Source organism: Synchiropus splendidus, chromosome 14 (assembly GCF_027744825.2).
Source record: "Synchiropus splendidus isolate RoL2022-P1 chromosome 14, RoL_Sspl_1.0, whole genome shotgun sequence".
NCBI lineage: Eukaryota > Metazoa > Chordata > Actinopteri > Syngnathiformes > Callionymidae > Synchiropus > Synchiropus splendidus.
This window is the reverse complement of record NC_071347.1, coordinates 10,053,436-10,068,027: the sequence shown is the minus strand read 5'-3', so window position 1 is coordinate 10,068,027 and position 14,592 is coordinate 10,053,436. Positions and strand designations below refer to the sequence as shown.

The 14,592-nt window shown below is 42.7% G+C and overlaps 1 protein-coding gene across 31 annotated transcripts in view; it reads left to right on the top strand.

Annotated features, from left to right (window-relative positions):
- Nucleotides 1-14,592, top strand: part of skor1b (SKI family transcriptional corepressor 1b) — a 78,181-nt gene that overhangs the window by 42,091 nt on the left and 21,498 nt on the right. For 19 of the 31 annotated variants that reach the window (XM_053886403.1, XM_053886401.1, XM_053886400.1 and 16 more), the window contains exon 4: nt 14,005-14,592. This exon is cut by the window's right edge. The exons of 9 other annotated variants lie outside the window; for them this stretch is intronic. The gene's annotated coding sequence lies outside the window, so the exon portion shown is untranslated. 3 more of the 31 variants (XM_053886378.1, XM_053886394.1, XM_053886393.1) reach the window with 3 other exon arrangements.

Here is a 14,592-nt window from a genome sequence, read left to right as displayed (position 1 = left end):
TAATTAGTGATGGGACACAAGATGCGGAGGAGAGCACACGACGCACAACGCCGTCTCGCTTTGTTAAAGATGTAACGCATTTTTTAAGACAAGCTTCATGGGAGTTACCTTCACGATCAATATACAACATTCATTTGCCAACAGCTGAACATTATTGTCGTTCGAACTAACTATACAGTATGAGAATTTGTTGGGAGCTGCTGCACTATGATGATGCGATCCTCCAATGCACTGCTTACCTTCCTGATGTGTGTCATGCTCTTGTATGGTCTTCCAGTTCTCACAGCAAACAGTCAGATGAATTCATGAACCGACATTCAAATTCCTCTTTATTTAGTCCGAAGACATGGAGGCCGGTATCCCAAAAATAAAAGGATCTGTCCGAGGTCTGTCTTGTGAATGTTAGCTGTGACAAGTGTCCAAGTAAAGATGGTGAATAAAAGCATGAAAACCGTTTAAGTTCAAATTGAATTTTATGTAGAAACAAAGGAGTGATAAATGTCAGTGTAAAGCTTTTTGATTCAGTTAATGAAACTGGGTGCCTTCTTATAGAGCACCAGATGATGATTATTGTTGTTTTTATGAGTCTCAGTTTTTTTTTCATTATTTTTGAATGCCGGTAAAAGTGTAATGCTTAAGATAGACAAGCCAAATTTTTGTTTGGCTCCTTGGTATCCATAAGCACACGTGAAAATGTTTTTATTTTTCTTTATTGCTCCTAAATCCAAACACACATTCACGGTGGATACACTTGATGAAGACTGCAGGTGTGATTTTACTCCCAAATAACCAGATGTGTGTTTCACTGATGCTTCAGTGCAGCAGCTTTAAACAAACTTTGCTGTGCTGTGTGTATTACTGTCAGTGTTGATAGGAGAAAATAAGCGTGCAGCGGGTCAGCTGCCTACGTCGGTTCCCATTACTGGACGGGTAATTCCGCACTTCTGTGTCTAAGACCTTCAGCTCTTTCCTATAATTAACTTTTGCCTGAGCCCATCAGGTTCCATTCCAGTCTTGATGTGTCCGCGGCCACTGTTTGATGCAGCCAGCTTGCCATTCAGTATGTATTAAGCTGTCAAAGTGGGCCGCTCTCCCAAGCTGCTTGTCTTCGCTAAACAACCCGGCCTATTAACTCCTATTGACTGTGACACACATGTCCCTCCAAAATGAGCGGCTCCGTATTGATTTTTCCTCAGCGCGGCTCACTTCCCCCTTTCATGCCGCCAAGGGTGAGATCTTTATCCTGACTGATTGTGGATGTTCATCGTATCACGGTGCCGCAGTGCAATTGCCATTTGAGTGCTGCTCGCCCCCCCCTCCCTCCCGCGTGTCATGGCTACTTGTGTGCGGTGGAGACAATTAAAAGGCCGGACTCCCTCGTGTCCTCTCGAACAGTGTGGGTCAAATGGAGCTGTAGACCTTCAACCCGGCCCTCCAGCTTAATACAGCAACACAACATAAGACATAGGACATGACAGGCGGCTCTTCTCCCCCCCTGCATACACCGCGTACCGATCAATGCACCTGAATAGACGAGAGCCGTATCCTTTCCTCGGCGCTCGCTCTAACTGCTCTCAGTGAAATCAACTCTGACAGCAAATATCGACGTCATATCAAGCGCCGCCATGGAGAGAAAAATGATTATCTGCTGGTGAAATCTGTTATTGACACGCACTGGAATAGCCTCCTGTCGCCGAGGGATTTATCGATACAGTTTATAGTATATAAATATTTATCTAATATGTGTCTGAGATGGATTCGTTCCCGGAATAGAGCGGGTTTGTCTGGTCTGGTCTATAAAGGACCGTCTTGTTCCTTCAGCCGTGACTCGAGCTGGATTCCGTTTTTACAGGGAGCGCCAAATTGCCTTTGCTCTTACGATGCTGTCCTGAAGTTAATAGTAAAACATGTTGTAATTACATTTTATTACCTCGCGCTCAAGAAATTCCGAGTGGCTTCACTGCGTCACGCATGTGTATGCTTTTCCAGTCATCTGGAAGGAGGCACTAGGAACATACTTTTCAAACAACTTTCAAACAAAGGAGATGTTTGTTGTTATACATATTGTATTACAGTTTAGAACAACATGCTTCAATGGCGTTTCTGAAGAAACTCTCTGAAATCAAGATCAAGTATGAACAAGAAAATTTACTTAAGCAGTGTGAAAACAGAGCGCGCGCTACCTGTATGTCTGGGTTAAGAAAGAAACCATAGTGGAGTGTGGCTTGTCCCCGTTGTATAGGGTAACAGGCAGTGGACCAGATGCCAGTTTAAAGCATTGGTGTGCAATTACTGGTACTCACAGTAGGGCCCACATAATGTACCGTGACTGCTAGAGCAGGCCGAAAGTTGGAAGAGCCGAAGAAGTAGTCTCATATAAATATAAATCTAACTAAATATTTGATATAATTTTTGATGAAAAGATTGAAAATTGGTAGTCTCCAACTATTCAAAGCCTTTATTACAAGGTTTTTATTTTAAGGGACAGCAAATACTGTTAAAATCAGTGTTACTAATTAAATTATAAGTTTAAAATAATCACTTTTCAATATAGCTATTAATAGCTATCAGGAAATCAGACGTACAATTAGGGGTAATTATATAACGTATATGTTGAGTTATGTGTATAGTACTATTAGGTGTAAAATATGAAAAAATGTACAATTTATTTTGTAGTTTTTCTCTGACCTCATGAGTGCATGTGGCCCCTGCCTTGGTCTGAGACATCAAGCTTTGTGACTATGCTACATGCAACGAAACAAAAGTCTTACTTTGCTACGGACCTATTTACCCCCACAAGCCTTGGTCTGGGTGTAAAGGGATCTAGTACATCCATATACTGTATAGCTCCTTCCCACATCCCTTCTGTCCCTTTAAATTACAAATAAACAGACGTCTAACTGACAAATTTCAAATGACTTCCAAAACCATCTGTGCTATTGTCCTTCAGCTTCTTACCTTTGCATTTTTATTGATCGCTGTCTTGTCACCTCTTAACTCGCGTTGACCCTTGTCTGACCCTCAAATTTCACAGAGACTCTTTCCACCTTTTGCAGTAAATTCACCAACACAAACGTTACGAGGACTCAGTCAGTGTTAACTTTGGAAGCAGAATATTTAACGTAGAAGGCCACTTGTGACATGTTATTGATTTGTACTGCCTTTTCTCCCTGCGTGATGCGCGGCGGCGAACATGACTGGCTGTCTCAGGTCGAAGGCTGCTGTCCCCACCGTGTCTCCATTACACTCAGTTTGCTGACTTATTGACCAGCTCTCGTGCTCGTCACTCAACACAGGAGTAGTTTGCGGTGATTGATACCAGCGCGGCTCTAAAACCTCTTCTCGCCGCCCGTCCCTCGCCTCTCCTGATCCTCTCTGCTCCTGTAAAGCCAGCAGTGAGTTTCATTAATGGTCTCTGCTGTTTATGACACCATAATTAGAGTTGAGGAAAAGGCACCTAACTACCACAGTTCCACCATACTGAGAAAGTCAATAATGCAAGCCCAACAACTTCTCACACAATTGAGCCCCCTGGAAAATCTATATGCTCGGCTGCTCGCCGCCTTTATGCTTGTGTTTGAGGAGAAGCTCTCTGATTTGTTGCTGTTCTGTCCTCCACTTTTAACTAATCCACTGGAATTGATCACTCACACCAACGATATAATTTAGCCTCCCACAGCCTCCGCAGATGTGAGGGATGTTTCCGCTGCGTGTGACAGTGTTGGCTACAGCATGTGGGGCCGTTTACTGCTTCATAATTTGTTTTGTGTTTCCCCTCATGTACATGGAGCCTCGGCTGAAACAGAATGACCGCTACGTCCAAATTGTTTGTGCTGCTGCGCTGGTCACCGGGGAGCGAACGTGAGATTGCTTTCCCTGAAAATAATTCTACCAGGTGGCCTGTTGGGCTTTTCCCCGTGTCTGCCTGGCTGTTGCGCGCACACAAAGAGGAGTTGTTTAAATACAAACAAATACATTATTTTTCTCATCTGTCTGTTTAATTAAAGAAGAAAAAAACTGCTCCTGTGGTGAGAAGAAAAGCAGTGTTGGCTGAAGGAAGGCATCACAGTGAACAAAGGGAAGCAAAACGCTGATCTGCGTTGTGCTGGATTAAATGGCATAATTTTTCTTCCATTTATTATTGTTATTTTTTTCATATTTGAGTTGTGGCGTTTTCAGTTTTTTTCAAGCACATAAAACAAGACCTGCTTTTGTGGATTTTAGTGTAGAAATAAAACTGTGATTGTGAGTGTACATGACGCCCATCTACACATTATTTCTGAATAAATTACCTTTGTGCTGCTGGTTAAAGTACAACTCATTGTCATGTGCACATGTTGTTTGCAAACTGAAGTGTAGTCTTAATGCTGAAACTGATTTTGTTTGAAAATCTTGAACTGAAAGCTTGCTTCTGTATTTTTAACAGGCCGGGAGGAAAAAGCTCTCTCTCCCAGTGTTGGAGAAACTCCTTTGTAAGGTTGTAAAATGACATGTAGTTAAGCCTGGCAGTAGTTTGAACAAAATACACTTCTAATCCTGGAGAGAAAATTACCATTAAAAAGAGTATCTTGAGGATGTACTTCTACTGCAATATAGGCATTTAACTCAGCATGAAAAATAAATATATATGTACACAACAGTCAATATACTACATCATATGCATGCTCAAATATATCCATGGTTGGGGGCGACTAGTATGAATTGCCTAATGCATTGAATATGAATGTAATTCAGTTACCAGCAGCAGATTGACGTTGGATTATGCAGTTTAAGTCCTTATCCACAATGCACCGTGGTTATAAGAACTAAATTATTACATGTCAATCCAGAGCAGCCACTCACGTTGTATGTTTTGGTTTTACATAAATAAATTTGGAATGACCTCACTGATAATTATTAAATTACATTGAATTGATATTAAAATACTGTGAAATTTGATCCCAACAAGAAGCTTAAGTATTTGCCAACAAAGAATGTTCTCATGAGGTAGCTCAACCTGTGAAAAACCATGGGGTCCATCTTTGTTTATGTATTTATTTACTTGAATGACTGTACCTGTCAAAACCGTATTCAGTGGTTACATTGTTATAGTTGTCCGAACATATTTACTTTGAAGAGTTTGACGTGCTACAAAAGAATACTTTCCTTTATTTCTTTTTGAAATGTGTAATTGTGTTTTCATGTACAGTATTTATTTATTTTTTATTTTCATTATTCTTATTTCCATTCCATGTACTATATGTAATGTGACATAGCTCAGATGGTAGCGTGGTCGGCCCTTGTCTGAGAGGTGGTGTTGCAGCCCACTGCTTCAGTGTGTGAATCGGTGACTTAGTGTAAAGCCCTGTGGTTACTGAATAAGCATGGAAAGTGCTATATAAGCAAGAGCCATTTACCATTTACATCGGTTTATACTAGAAAAAAAAAATAATGATGAGATAATGATTGACGGGTTGACAGGATCGTGGACGATGTTCAAATACTCTCTAATTCCAAGATGGCTGCCTGAGCCTTGTTGTGGTGCTTAAGGCACCTGTGTTTAATCCTCACGCTGAAGCGAGAACACAAAGGTAAATTTGGCCGCTCTAACTAGGCCTAGCAAACATGTTGTGATGACAGCAGTGTAATGACTTTGGTGACAGAATACAGGAGTGTAATCACAACTAAATGTCAGACACCATAAGGCCGCGGTGCATAATGGCTCCAGATTGATGCTGCCTCTTGTCTTAATTAACCAAAACACGCTTTGTTTAAAAGGTATTGATTGTGGTTTGAGAATACAGCCAGACATCCAAGGCAGAAGAGAAGAGCGGTGATTGACTTGTTAGAGGCGTGAGAGGTTAAGTAAGCGTCACTTATGACAGTTACACCTCTCAGGTGCAGACTATTAATCAAAGTCTAGAAGTGCTGAGTCGCCTCTTTGAGAGCGGCTCGTCTGGCAGGAGAGGAACCGGTGCCGGTGGCCCGGACGAAGGAAAGTTATCTGTCATGAATAAACCAGACGCACCAGAGACTGGAGCGGAGCGACGCCTTCCCCCCGGAGACCCCGCACCCTCTGGACGCCCTCACAGGGAGATTAAATGTTAGCTCCAACATGTGCTTGTGTAAATGTAAACCTGACTTGCCTGGTATCGGGTCACCCCGACAGGAAACCTAACCTCTGTGACTGAATGAACCGGTATCATAATTAAATCATCACTGCTTCGCTTCGCCTCTGCCGGCAACTCTAACCACTGCAGGAGAGACGATGACTGAGCTGAAGGATCCATCTCAGCCGCCCCCCTCTCCCCTCCCGTCGCCCCCCTCATCTGTATATCTGTATGTTAGTTTCTTACTTACTCTTGCATTATTCTCACTTACTTTTAAATGCAGCCTGAGAAGCTCGGAATAAGGGCAATAGCTTGTCCGGCCTCTCAGGTGAATGAACTCTGACGTGCCTGGCCCGGTGCCGTCATGTTTGTTTTCCTGGCAGCTCTGTTACCTTAATGCCTAGTAGCTTGTTGCAATGCATGTGTAATGACTGTGGAGCTATTGGAGCTTATCCCGTTGACCAGGGGATATTAAAGAGGCTAGTTACAGAGGCCAGACTTTAATTTGACCTCGGCCTGCCCTCTTCTCCGGTGAGGTGGCTCAGAGTAGCAGGCCGGTGGTTTGGGCGCTCTGTGATGAATGACTTTATTTGCCGGGCAGATTGTTACAGTTCCACACTAATTGAAAGGTCAAGACAAGGAGCAAATGTGGTAATTGAAGCACTTGATTGTGGCGATTGAGCTCAGCACAGCTCTTTTGACCTCAGAGCGGTTTGTCGGCACTGAAGTCTGCAACTATTCCATTTAGTTGTCGGACAGAAAAAACCCTGCTCTTTGGAGCAGCTCTGTTGAGGACACCCATTTAAAGCAAGTATTCCACTTTTTAATTCAAAGTTCGGCCTGTTCAGTCCAGTCAAACAGAACTCTGGAGCCAAGGAGCTGCAGGTCGAAGGACCAGTTTGATTTAGCTTTGCTTTTGTCCGACAATGTGGACATCAGCTATGTAAAAAAAGGGCCTTGAACATTTCTTTAATTTCTCTAAAAGGCTTCTGGACTCCAGTTTTCTGTTTTCTACAATGGATTTACCCAACTCGTTTTGAAATATCAATCTTAAAGTTAATGCTAAAGTTATGAAATATAATTAATAAATACAAGTAATTGCTATTGTGAATCTTGAGAATGTTTTCTTCAGTTGAAACATCAATAAATAAATGACCCTTCAGCGCAGCACAGTCAGTAGCAAGTAGTTCTCCTTCATCTATCATGTTTGTTTAACACACACAGTGTCCTCGGTTTTTTTGCACCATTGTCAGTAAATTATTTTCTTGGCTACTGAAATGTTCTCGAGGCAGCGCTAGTCGTCATTTGACAACTGATCCCGTCTGATATGTTTACCTTTTTTAAATTACAGACAACAAAAAAGAACACACATAACAAAAATAAAAAATTCGGAAGTGATGTCACTATTGAATGTGTTTTTGGAAAACTTTTTCCAACAAGATGTGTATTGAACACACAAACAAGCAGCATATAAAGTATATTCACATTGAAGCGCGAGCGAAAACATTAGCTACGTTCTTAGATGTGAAGTGTTTTGAAAGCGTTCGATAAATGCCTGCACTTTAATGTAAATACGCTTTGCTGTTTGTTTGTTTTCTGCTTCCAATATAAAGCTTGCTGTTAATAGCTTTGGAAAATGACATTGTCGCTGAATAGTGACGTCACCAGGAAAGCAATGTGCCATGAACAAACTTCAGTGTTTTTTTTTACTTTGTTATGGATGTATTTTAACTGCGAGCTGCAACAGATGCGTTCTGCTGATCTTAGTCTGTAAATGAAAAAGGTCTACGTATCGCAGCTGTAGAAAGGGTCGGTTGCCCCACCTCAAGAAAATTTCAGTAACTGAGAAAATAATTTACAGGCACTAGTATTGACTAACAATATTTATTTATATATTTTTTGGGTCACCAGTACTCATTGTGGACATTCTTGCAGCCTGAAGTATATATATATATTTGGATGTGCTAATTATGAGGGCGAAACAAAAGTTTTAAAGACACTGTATCCGGTAGTGCGACTGATGTTGGACGAAGCGAGTGGAATGTTTTGAGTCATCAGCTTGGTCTCACCTATCCACTCCTGTGTCCACCTTTAACAGGGTCAATGATCCTCAATAGTTGTCCCTGTCTTCTCCCTGACCTGTTTTTTTGTCTATACTTCCTGTCACATGTGACTTTAAATTTGGTAAATTTAACTTGAGAATATCAGTGTTAATATGTTTAAAGGCATAATATATCAGTTAAATGTGGACGTTATTAGTTGCATTAAAAAAAATAAAAAAAAACTTTTTTTATTGTGTTAAACTGCTTTAGTGTACATTATATAAATGGACTCTGAGCTCTCAGGACAGAATTGTTCTGCTCTGAGGTAAACCATTATCCATTGTGTACTGAGTGTTGCCCTTTGTGCCTTTACCGGTTGATATTTTTTGGCTGAGGCTCACACTGATGTTGTGGGGTTTTTTTCAGACTGGGGCTTCCTGTGTTACTAGATGGAGTTTAATGGATCTGTTGGCCTTTGCATTTGCTTTGGTCCTGTAGCAGTCGCTCAGCTGAGACTTTGGCTGAACACCATCCATTTACACCTAATGGCTGCTGCCTTCGTACGTGTTGAGTTGTGAACAACACGGCTGGCACGTGTGTGGGAGAGTTGATCGAAAGCGCGTGTGTGTGTGAAAAGCTACAAGGACAAATGCATTCTGCATTTAATGAGTGTGGGCCAAAGGGAACGCAGGTAGTTAAAACTGAGAGTTGGCGAGACTATTTTGTCCCTTGCTACCTGACTCTTCCGTTGCACCTTTACACTGCAACATGCCACTAAACTACTCTGATGGTCTCGCAGGACAGATGTGGAGGCTACGGCGTGGCGCGAATGGAATTGATGGAGCACATTAAACTCTGGGCTTCATCCTGCTTAAATGCTTTTGCACTTTAAATCTTTTCAGCGAGGAGAGAGAGCAGATCAGAGAGCGGCTCCTACATCAATGAGGCTGTCGTTCCAAAAGCATCGTTCGTGGATATCAATCATCCGCAACTTGTGTTTAATCTAATCCACTGTTGGAGGAGAACAAAGCTCTGTTTGCTAAGCAGGGCACAGCAACTCCCCCAAGTCTGCTGAAATATCTACAGTTTGACGGAGGTGTCATTGTCTTAATGCACAAAAATGTGGATGTTGTAATTACCATTTGCACAAACAAGACAGCAGCTTCATTGATATGCAGCCGCTGATAAGGTAGGAGCGTGGCAGCCAAACAATAGCGAAGGCCACCTGGGGTTCGCCCGCACCAGGGACTCGGGACCGTCCTGCCTCCTCAGTCAATGCGGGGTACCAACAAAAGCGGCCCGTCATTCACTGCACACAAACGTTTTTAATTAATTTTCACTCAGCTCTCCTCGGAATGCTTGGATGGGGATGTTGACCCCAAAGATCTGCGCGTGAATGTTTTTCCTCTCAGCCCGGGCTGTCGGAAGGTCAGCAGCGCCGGCTCCTGGGCTTCACAGCCCTGGACAGAGGAAGTGTCACACCAGCTGAGAGCGTGTTAGAGGCCATACATGACATTGTGAAACTGACCTTTTCACACATAGATATTTCTGATTCACCATAAGCAACTCAAGCTACTGCTTGCAGGTGGACTGAATTTGCCTGGATTGAACCTCACTCTTTGCATTAGATCTATATGTTATGCGACCATTTCTGGCTCTTCGTGCACATAAGGACCATGTCAAAAACTATCACTTTGCTTGCAAGTGCAACTGTGTCCTGGGAACTTTCCTATTGATTCAGAGGGCAGCTGATCACACAAACTTCTAATTTTCTGTTGTCCACACATGTTCTACATCATTATGAACTTCAGTATCTTCCATCTGCTGGCTACTTTCCAGGTGCATAGCTCTAAGGTTAAGGACTTAGAAACGACTTTTGCATGAGCACAGATCTGTTGGCCCCTTGTCTAAGCGGGATCATTCCAGTATGATCATGTTGGATGAAATCCTTCCTGAATCCGATTAATCTGCTGTGGAGACACATGCTCGCCCTCTGTGTGAGGCTTTGGAGGACGAATGGAAATGGGACTTTCCTGTGGCGCCCACTGGGCTCAAGAGAATAAGTGGTCTTAAGGTTCAATCTAGTCTTAAGGACCCTCCTTTGTCTCCACAGGGGTTGGGATAGTCTGATTAACTACTTTGTTGAAAGCAATAATGTTTAATGTGGACTTTAATGTAGCTATTTTGTTTCTTCCTTGCTGACACGGGGTGGACAGCGCGGTGAGGAAGTGGTTGGTGCTGCAGCCTCACCTCAAGGAGGACCCTAGCTAAGGTCCAGCGTGTCAAGTCTGTGTCTGCCCGTAGCTGTCCATTTACCATGGATGGGACTTGAATGGTTTTCTATGTGTGCTGCAATAGAAGGATGACCTTTCCAGGGTGTCCTCCACATAGCGCCCCTTGAAACTGGGTCCGAGTCCAGCCCTGCATAAAGAAAATGTATTCATGGAACCCATAACTGAGGCATGACTAATGCGTTTTTTTGCTTTTCAGCTCAGCTCCTTTATTTATTTATTTTCTAATGCAACTATTTCTTCTTGTTTTATCCAACAATACCACAAAGAATCACTTTAACATAGTTCCAGGGTTGTCACTCTTGACCTGCTTTACATTGAGTCAAATTTACCATTCAGAAAAGTTTTTAAACTGAATTAATTCATTAATTATTGACTGAATAAAACTCACAAAAAGTAAAGTTTGATGTTCACCATATGATGCATTGCGTTCAACAATCCAAATATTTGGAGCAGCTGTCAAGTCAGTCACAATTTTGCTGGTATTTAAGTGAAATTTGGAATCCTCTCTCCAGCAACTCGCTGAAATGTCGTCAAATCTGGAGCAGAGGATGCAACAGTGGACCACTTCACTCACAATGAATCGATGTCCCGGAGAGACCGGGAGCCTTTAGTCTTATGGAAACACTGCCGCAGCCTTCGGCAGCGGCCGGGTAGATGCTTTCCTTCCTGTCACTCACATTTGTGGTGATGGCAAGAGAGGCTCAACGGCTATTCCCAAACGCTGTGTGTAAGTGTGTTTGAGCCCACTGCCCCAAGCAAGTCTCATTCCATAGTGCTGTCACTCCCTGCTTCCTGGCATCTATTAACACCCACCATTATCATGCTAATCTACATTGTATGATTACATAAAGTAATTTATGCACAGTTCTATTGGCTGCACGCTGATGTGGCTCCTGTTGTTGAACGCCGTGAGAGAGAAAAAGAACATCTCATGACCGTTAGATTCCATCTATTACCTCTTTTAAGCGCCTTGAATGTTTGCTTCTTCCCTATTAAGCGCCAGGCACACTTGACGTCCTGCTCGACAAACAGAACTCTCACAGGTTCCCACTCAAATTCCAAGGTCTCTACCTACTGAGAAAATAATAGCCAAACTCTCGTAGTGCGCCGCTTTGTTCGTGAAGAGATTCGAGATTTCTCACAACCCTCTTTAGCTCCATATCGGAAATTGCGAGAATGTGTTTTGTGTTGAAAGCGCCAGGCAGGAGATGAGCTCTCTTCCTCATTTATTCACAGCTAGTGGAGTAATTAGGAATGCAGAGGGCTGTTAAATTAAAACTGAATTGCACTTATTAACATTTTAACTACCAACCCCACCCTCTTTAGACACTAAACAAGGACAGTTTCGGCTCTAATATGCCTGAAGAATCCCGCTGAGGAGACTCTTTATGCATCCCTAAAACAAAGGCGTCCTTTAACGTAAGATCTCCCTTTTGTTTAAACAACCAAGCGTTTAACATTCAGTGTAATATGCCGGGGCGTCCGCCATGCTGTCAGGAGACACGCCACTGGAGCTTCTCGAACTCTTTGGTTAATGGAACACTATTTGTGGTCAGATTGGATAGCTAATGGTGGTCCCTTTGAGGGTAACTCTCCAAATTAAATAGCATGGATTCACATCTGTCAGACAAAACCAGGAGGCTCTTTGTAATCAATGACCCAAACCAAGAGAGGCTCCACAGGGGGCGCCGCTGCAATGATGGCAGCCAGCATAAGGAGCCACCGGGGACCGAGGCTGCTCACCTGCACTCACAGCCAGGATGGTGGGCCGGACCAGACGGCGGGAACCTGCGAGGGAGAGCGGCGTCGGGGTTAATGTACATTTATAGAACGGGTCAAACTACTTAAGCCGGCCGCTGATTTATAATGCAGCCGAGCAATGTGACTAAACTGTAAAGGGAATTCTTGTTTTTCTGTGCAAACATTGCCGTCGGTGTTGTGTTAAAATGTTGAACCCCATTAATTTTATCACTCCCCCTCTCTTGTTTCTCTACGTCTTTAAATTTTGTTTGGAGGAGAGACTAGCAAGACCTCCCGCTGCTGCGGAGAATTTCCTCTCGTTGTTAATTTTCCCTGCTCCATATGGCGCCACAGACACTTCACCTGCAGGCTGTAGCAGGCCGCGCGGCAGCCAGCAGACGTCCTCGGGCTCCGGCTGTCATTTACACAGACCCGTGCATCTGTCTGAGCCGAGCGCAACGCGAGACGGCGGAGACAGCTTTTCCCTTCACCTCGCAGCCTGAGTCCGGCACCATCCGCCTGATGACAGCGCATCCTTTTTCCGAAATGCAAAGGTGGCGGCGGGTTATGAAGAGACACCTGTCACACACGCAAATGCGCCCTCGCTTGTCATAGGGAAAAGTCGAGTGGGAATCCAGCCAAGGCGGCAATGCCAAGTGAAAGCGCGGGTGTGTGCGTGTGCTTTCAGGGGGCCTAAAGTTTGCCGATGGCAGATCCATGCAAGAAAGGCTTTCATCCTGGCTTGTCATTGATTAGAGAAGGGTCTTTAATTCCATTTCACCCCATGTTGTGATTCATTTGCATGATGTGTCAGGAGGTAATGGAGTTTTGCTCCGCGGTTTGCTCTGAAAGTGCCGACGATCTAATGTGATTCCAGCCGCTAGCAAAGAGCGTTCTGATTTATAATGTCTCGAGTGTTTGCTCATTATTCCCCTTCTTACTTATCCTCCTGTTGACTGGGAGAGAAAGTGCAAACACGACACTGTACAACATTTCAAGCTTGCTTCAAATTGGCCCTGTGAGTTCACCTGCTGCTTCCACCAATGAAGAGACTAAAACCAATTCAAACTCATTGCAGGAACTCTTTTTCCAGATTCATACCTGCTTCACGAAGAATGAGATACGATTGTCACTTCTGATATTATTGCCAATGCCCGAGCGTGACTACTGACATAATATGTTTACTCTGGTGGCAATTTTCAGCTGTCACAGTCATAGCAGCTTCTGTCTTACTCCTCTGCACCTCATCACTGGGTGCCTTTATGTTATTATGTTTTTCAAACAACAGTGTGACGTTTGGTCGAAGTACATTATTATTTATTATTATGATACATACTAAATTATATAAATTATTATATATTATTATAATAAATAATAACGTATGACGATCAAAATTATCATTTATTATTATCATAAATAATAATGTATGACAAACCCAAATTATTTTTCAAATGTCTATCAAGTATCCTACATATATTTTTCTGAAGGTTGTCTTGTGTAATCAGCAAGATTCTGTTGCAAAGCATCATGGGACTTGTGGTTTGACTGCTGGTAGTGCTTTTTCAAAGTTGTGGCCGCCAGGTCTTGTTGACCGACTTTATTGCAACTGTAGGTGGCTGAAATTCATGTGAAATTGTATCAGGTTGAGGAGTTTTGTCCCCCACTAGAGCCTGTGTGCATCTGCTGCCTCAAAACAAAGAGAGAAAACTGTCCAAGTCGCTTTCCAAGCTTTGGCCTGAACAAGAGATATGAGTATGAACTTGAGTATAAATGCCATTGTACGAAATGAAATTTCCAGATGAACTGTTGACATTTACCATTTCTACTTGCAAAAACAAGAACTCGCTGACCTGCACACTAATCTTCATGAGACGAGGATTGAAGATGATTTTTGTGAGCTTCAGGTAAGTTTGGAATTAAATTTTGTGATCACTAGGCATACTGAAAAAATATATCAATACTCCATAAAGTATACTTGTAGGCTGTGTCCAGATATGCAGATATGATACTCACTCAAGCTTGTCTTCTAGTCGAGATACAGACTGAAGCAGAGAGAAGTCGACCTGCAAGACAACAGAAAGTCTCCTGGAGCTTTCAAAATGAGGAGAGCTGTGCAGGGTTCCCATGACTTTTATTTGAGTTATTTGCGAAGTAAAAATGCCATTTTCTTTTCTAAAAATCGGATTTTATTCTGTTCTATTGAATTATTTATCTGCCAGTCTATTTCTGTCATGTTACTAAAAAATATTTTTATGGTCTTTGTATTTGTATGTCATTTTTTAAATCCCAAATTTTAGCATTGTGACAAGCCACGTTTTTATTACTTGATGCTGGCCCATAAGCCTTACATTTTATGTTACACCTGGTCTCATACAAGGAATGGGAAAGTTGAACTCCACCGGAGGAAGTGTCACTGAACAGACGATA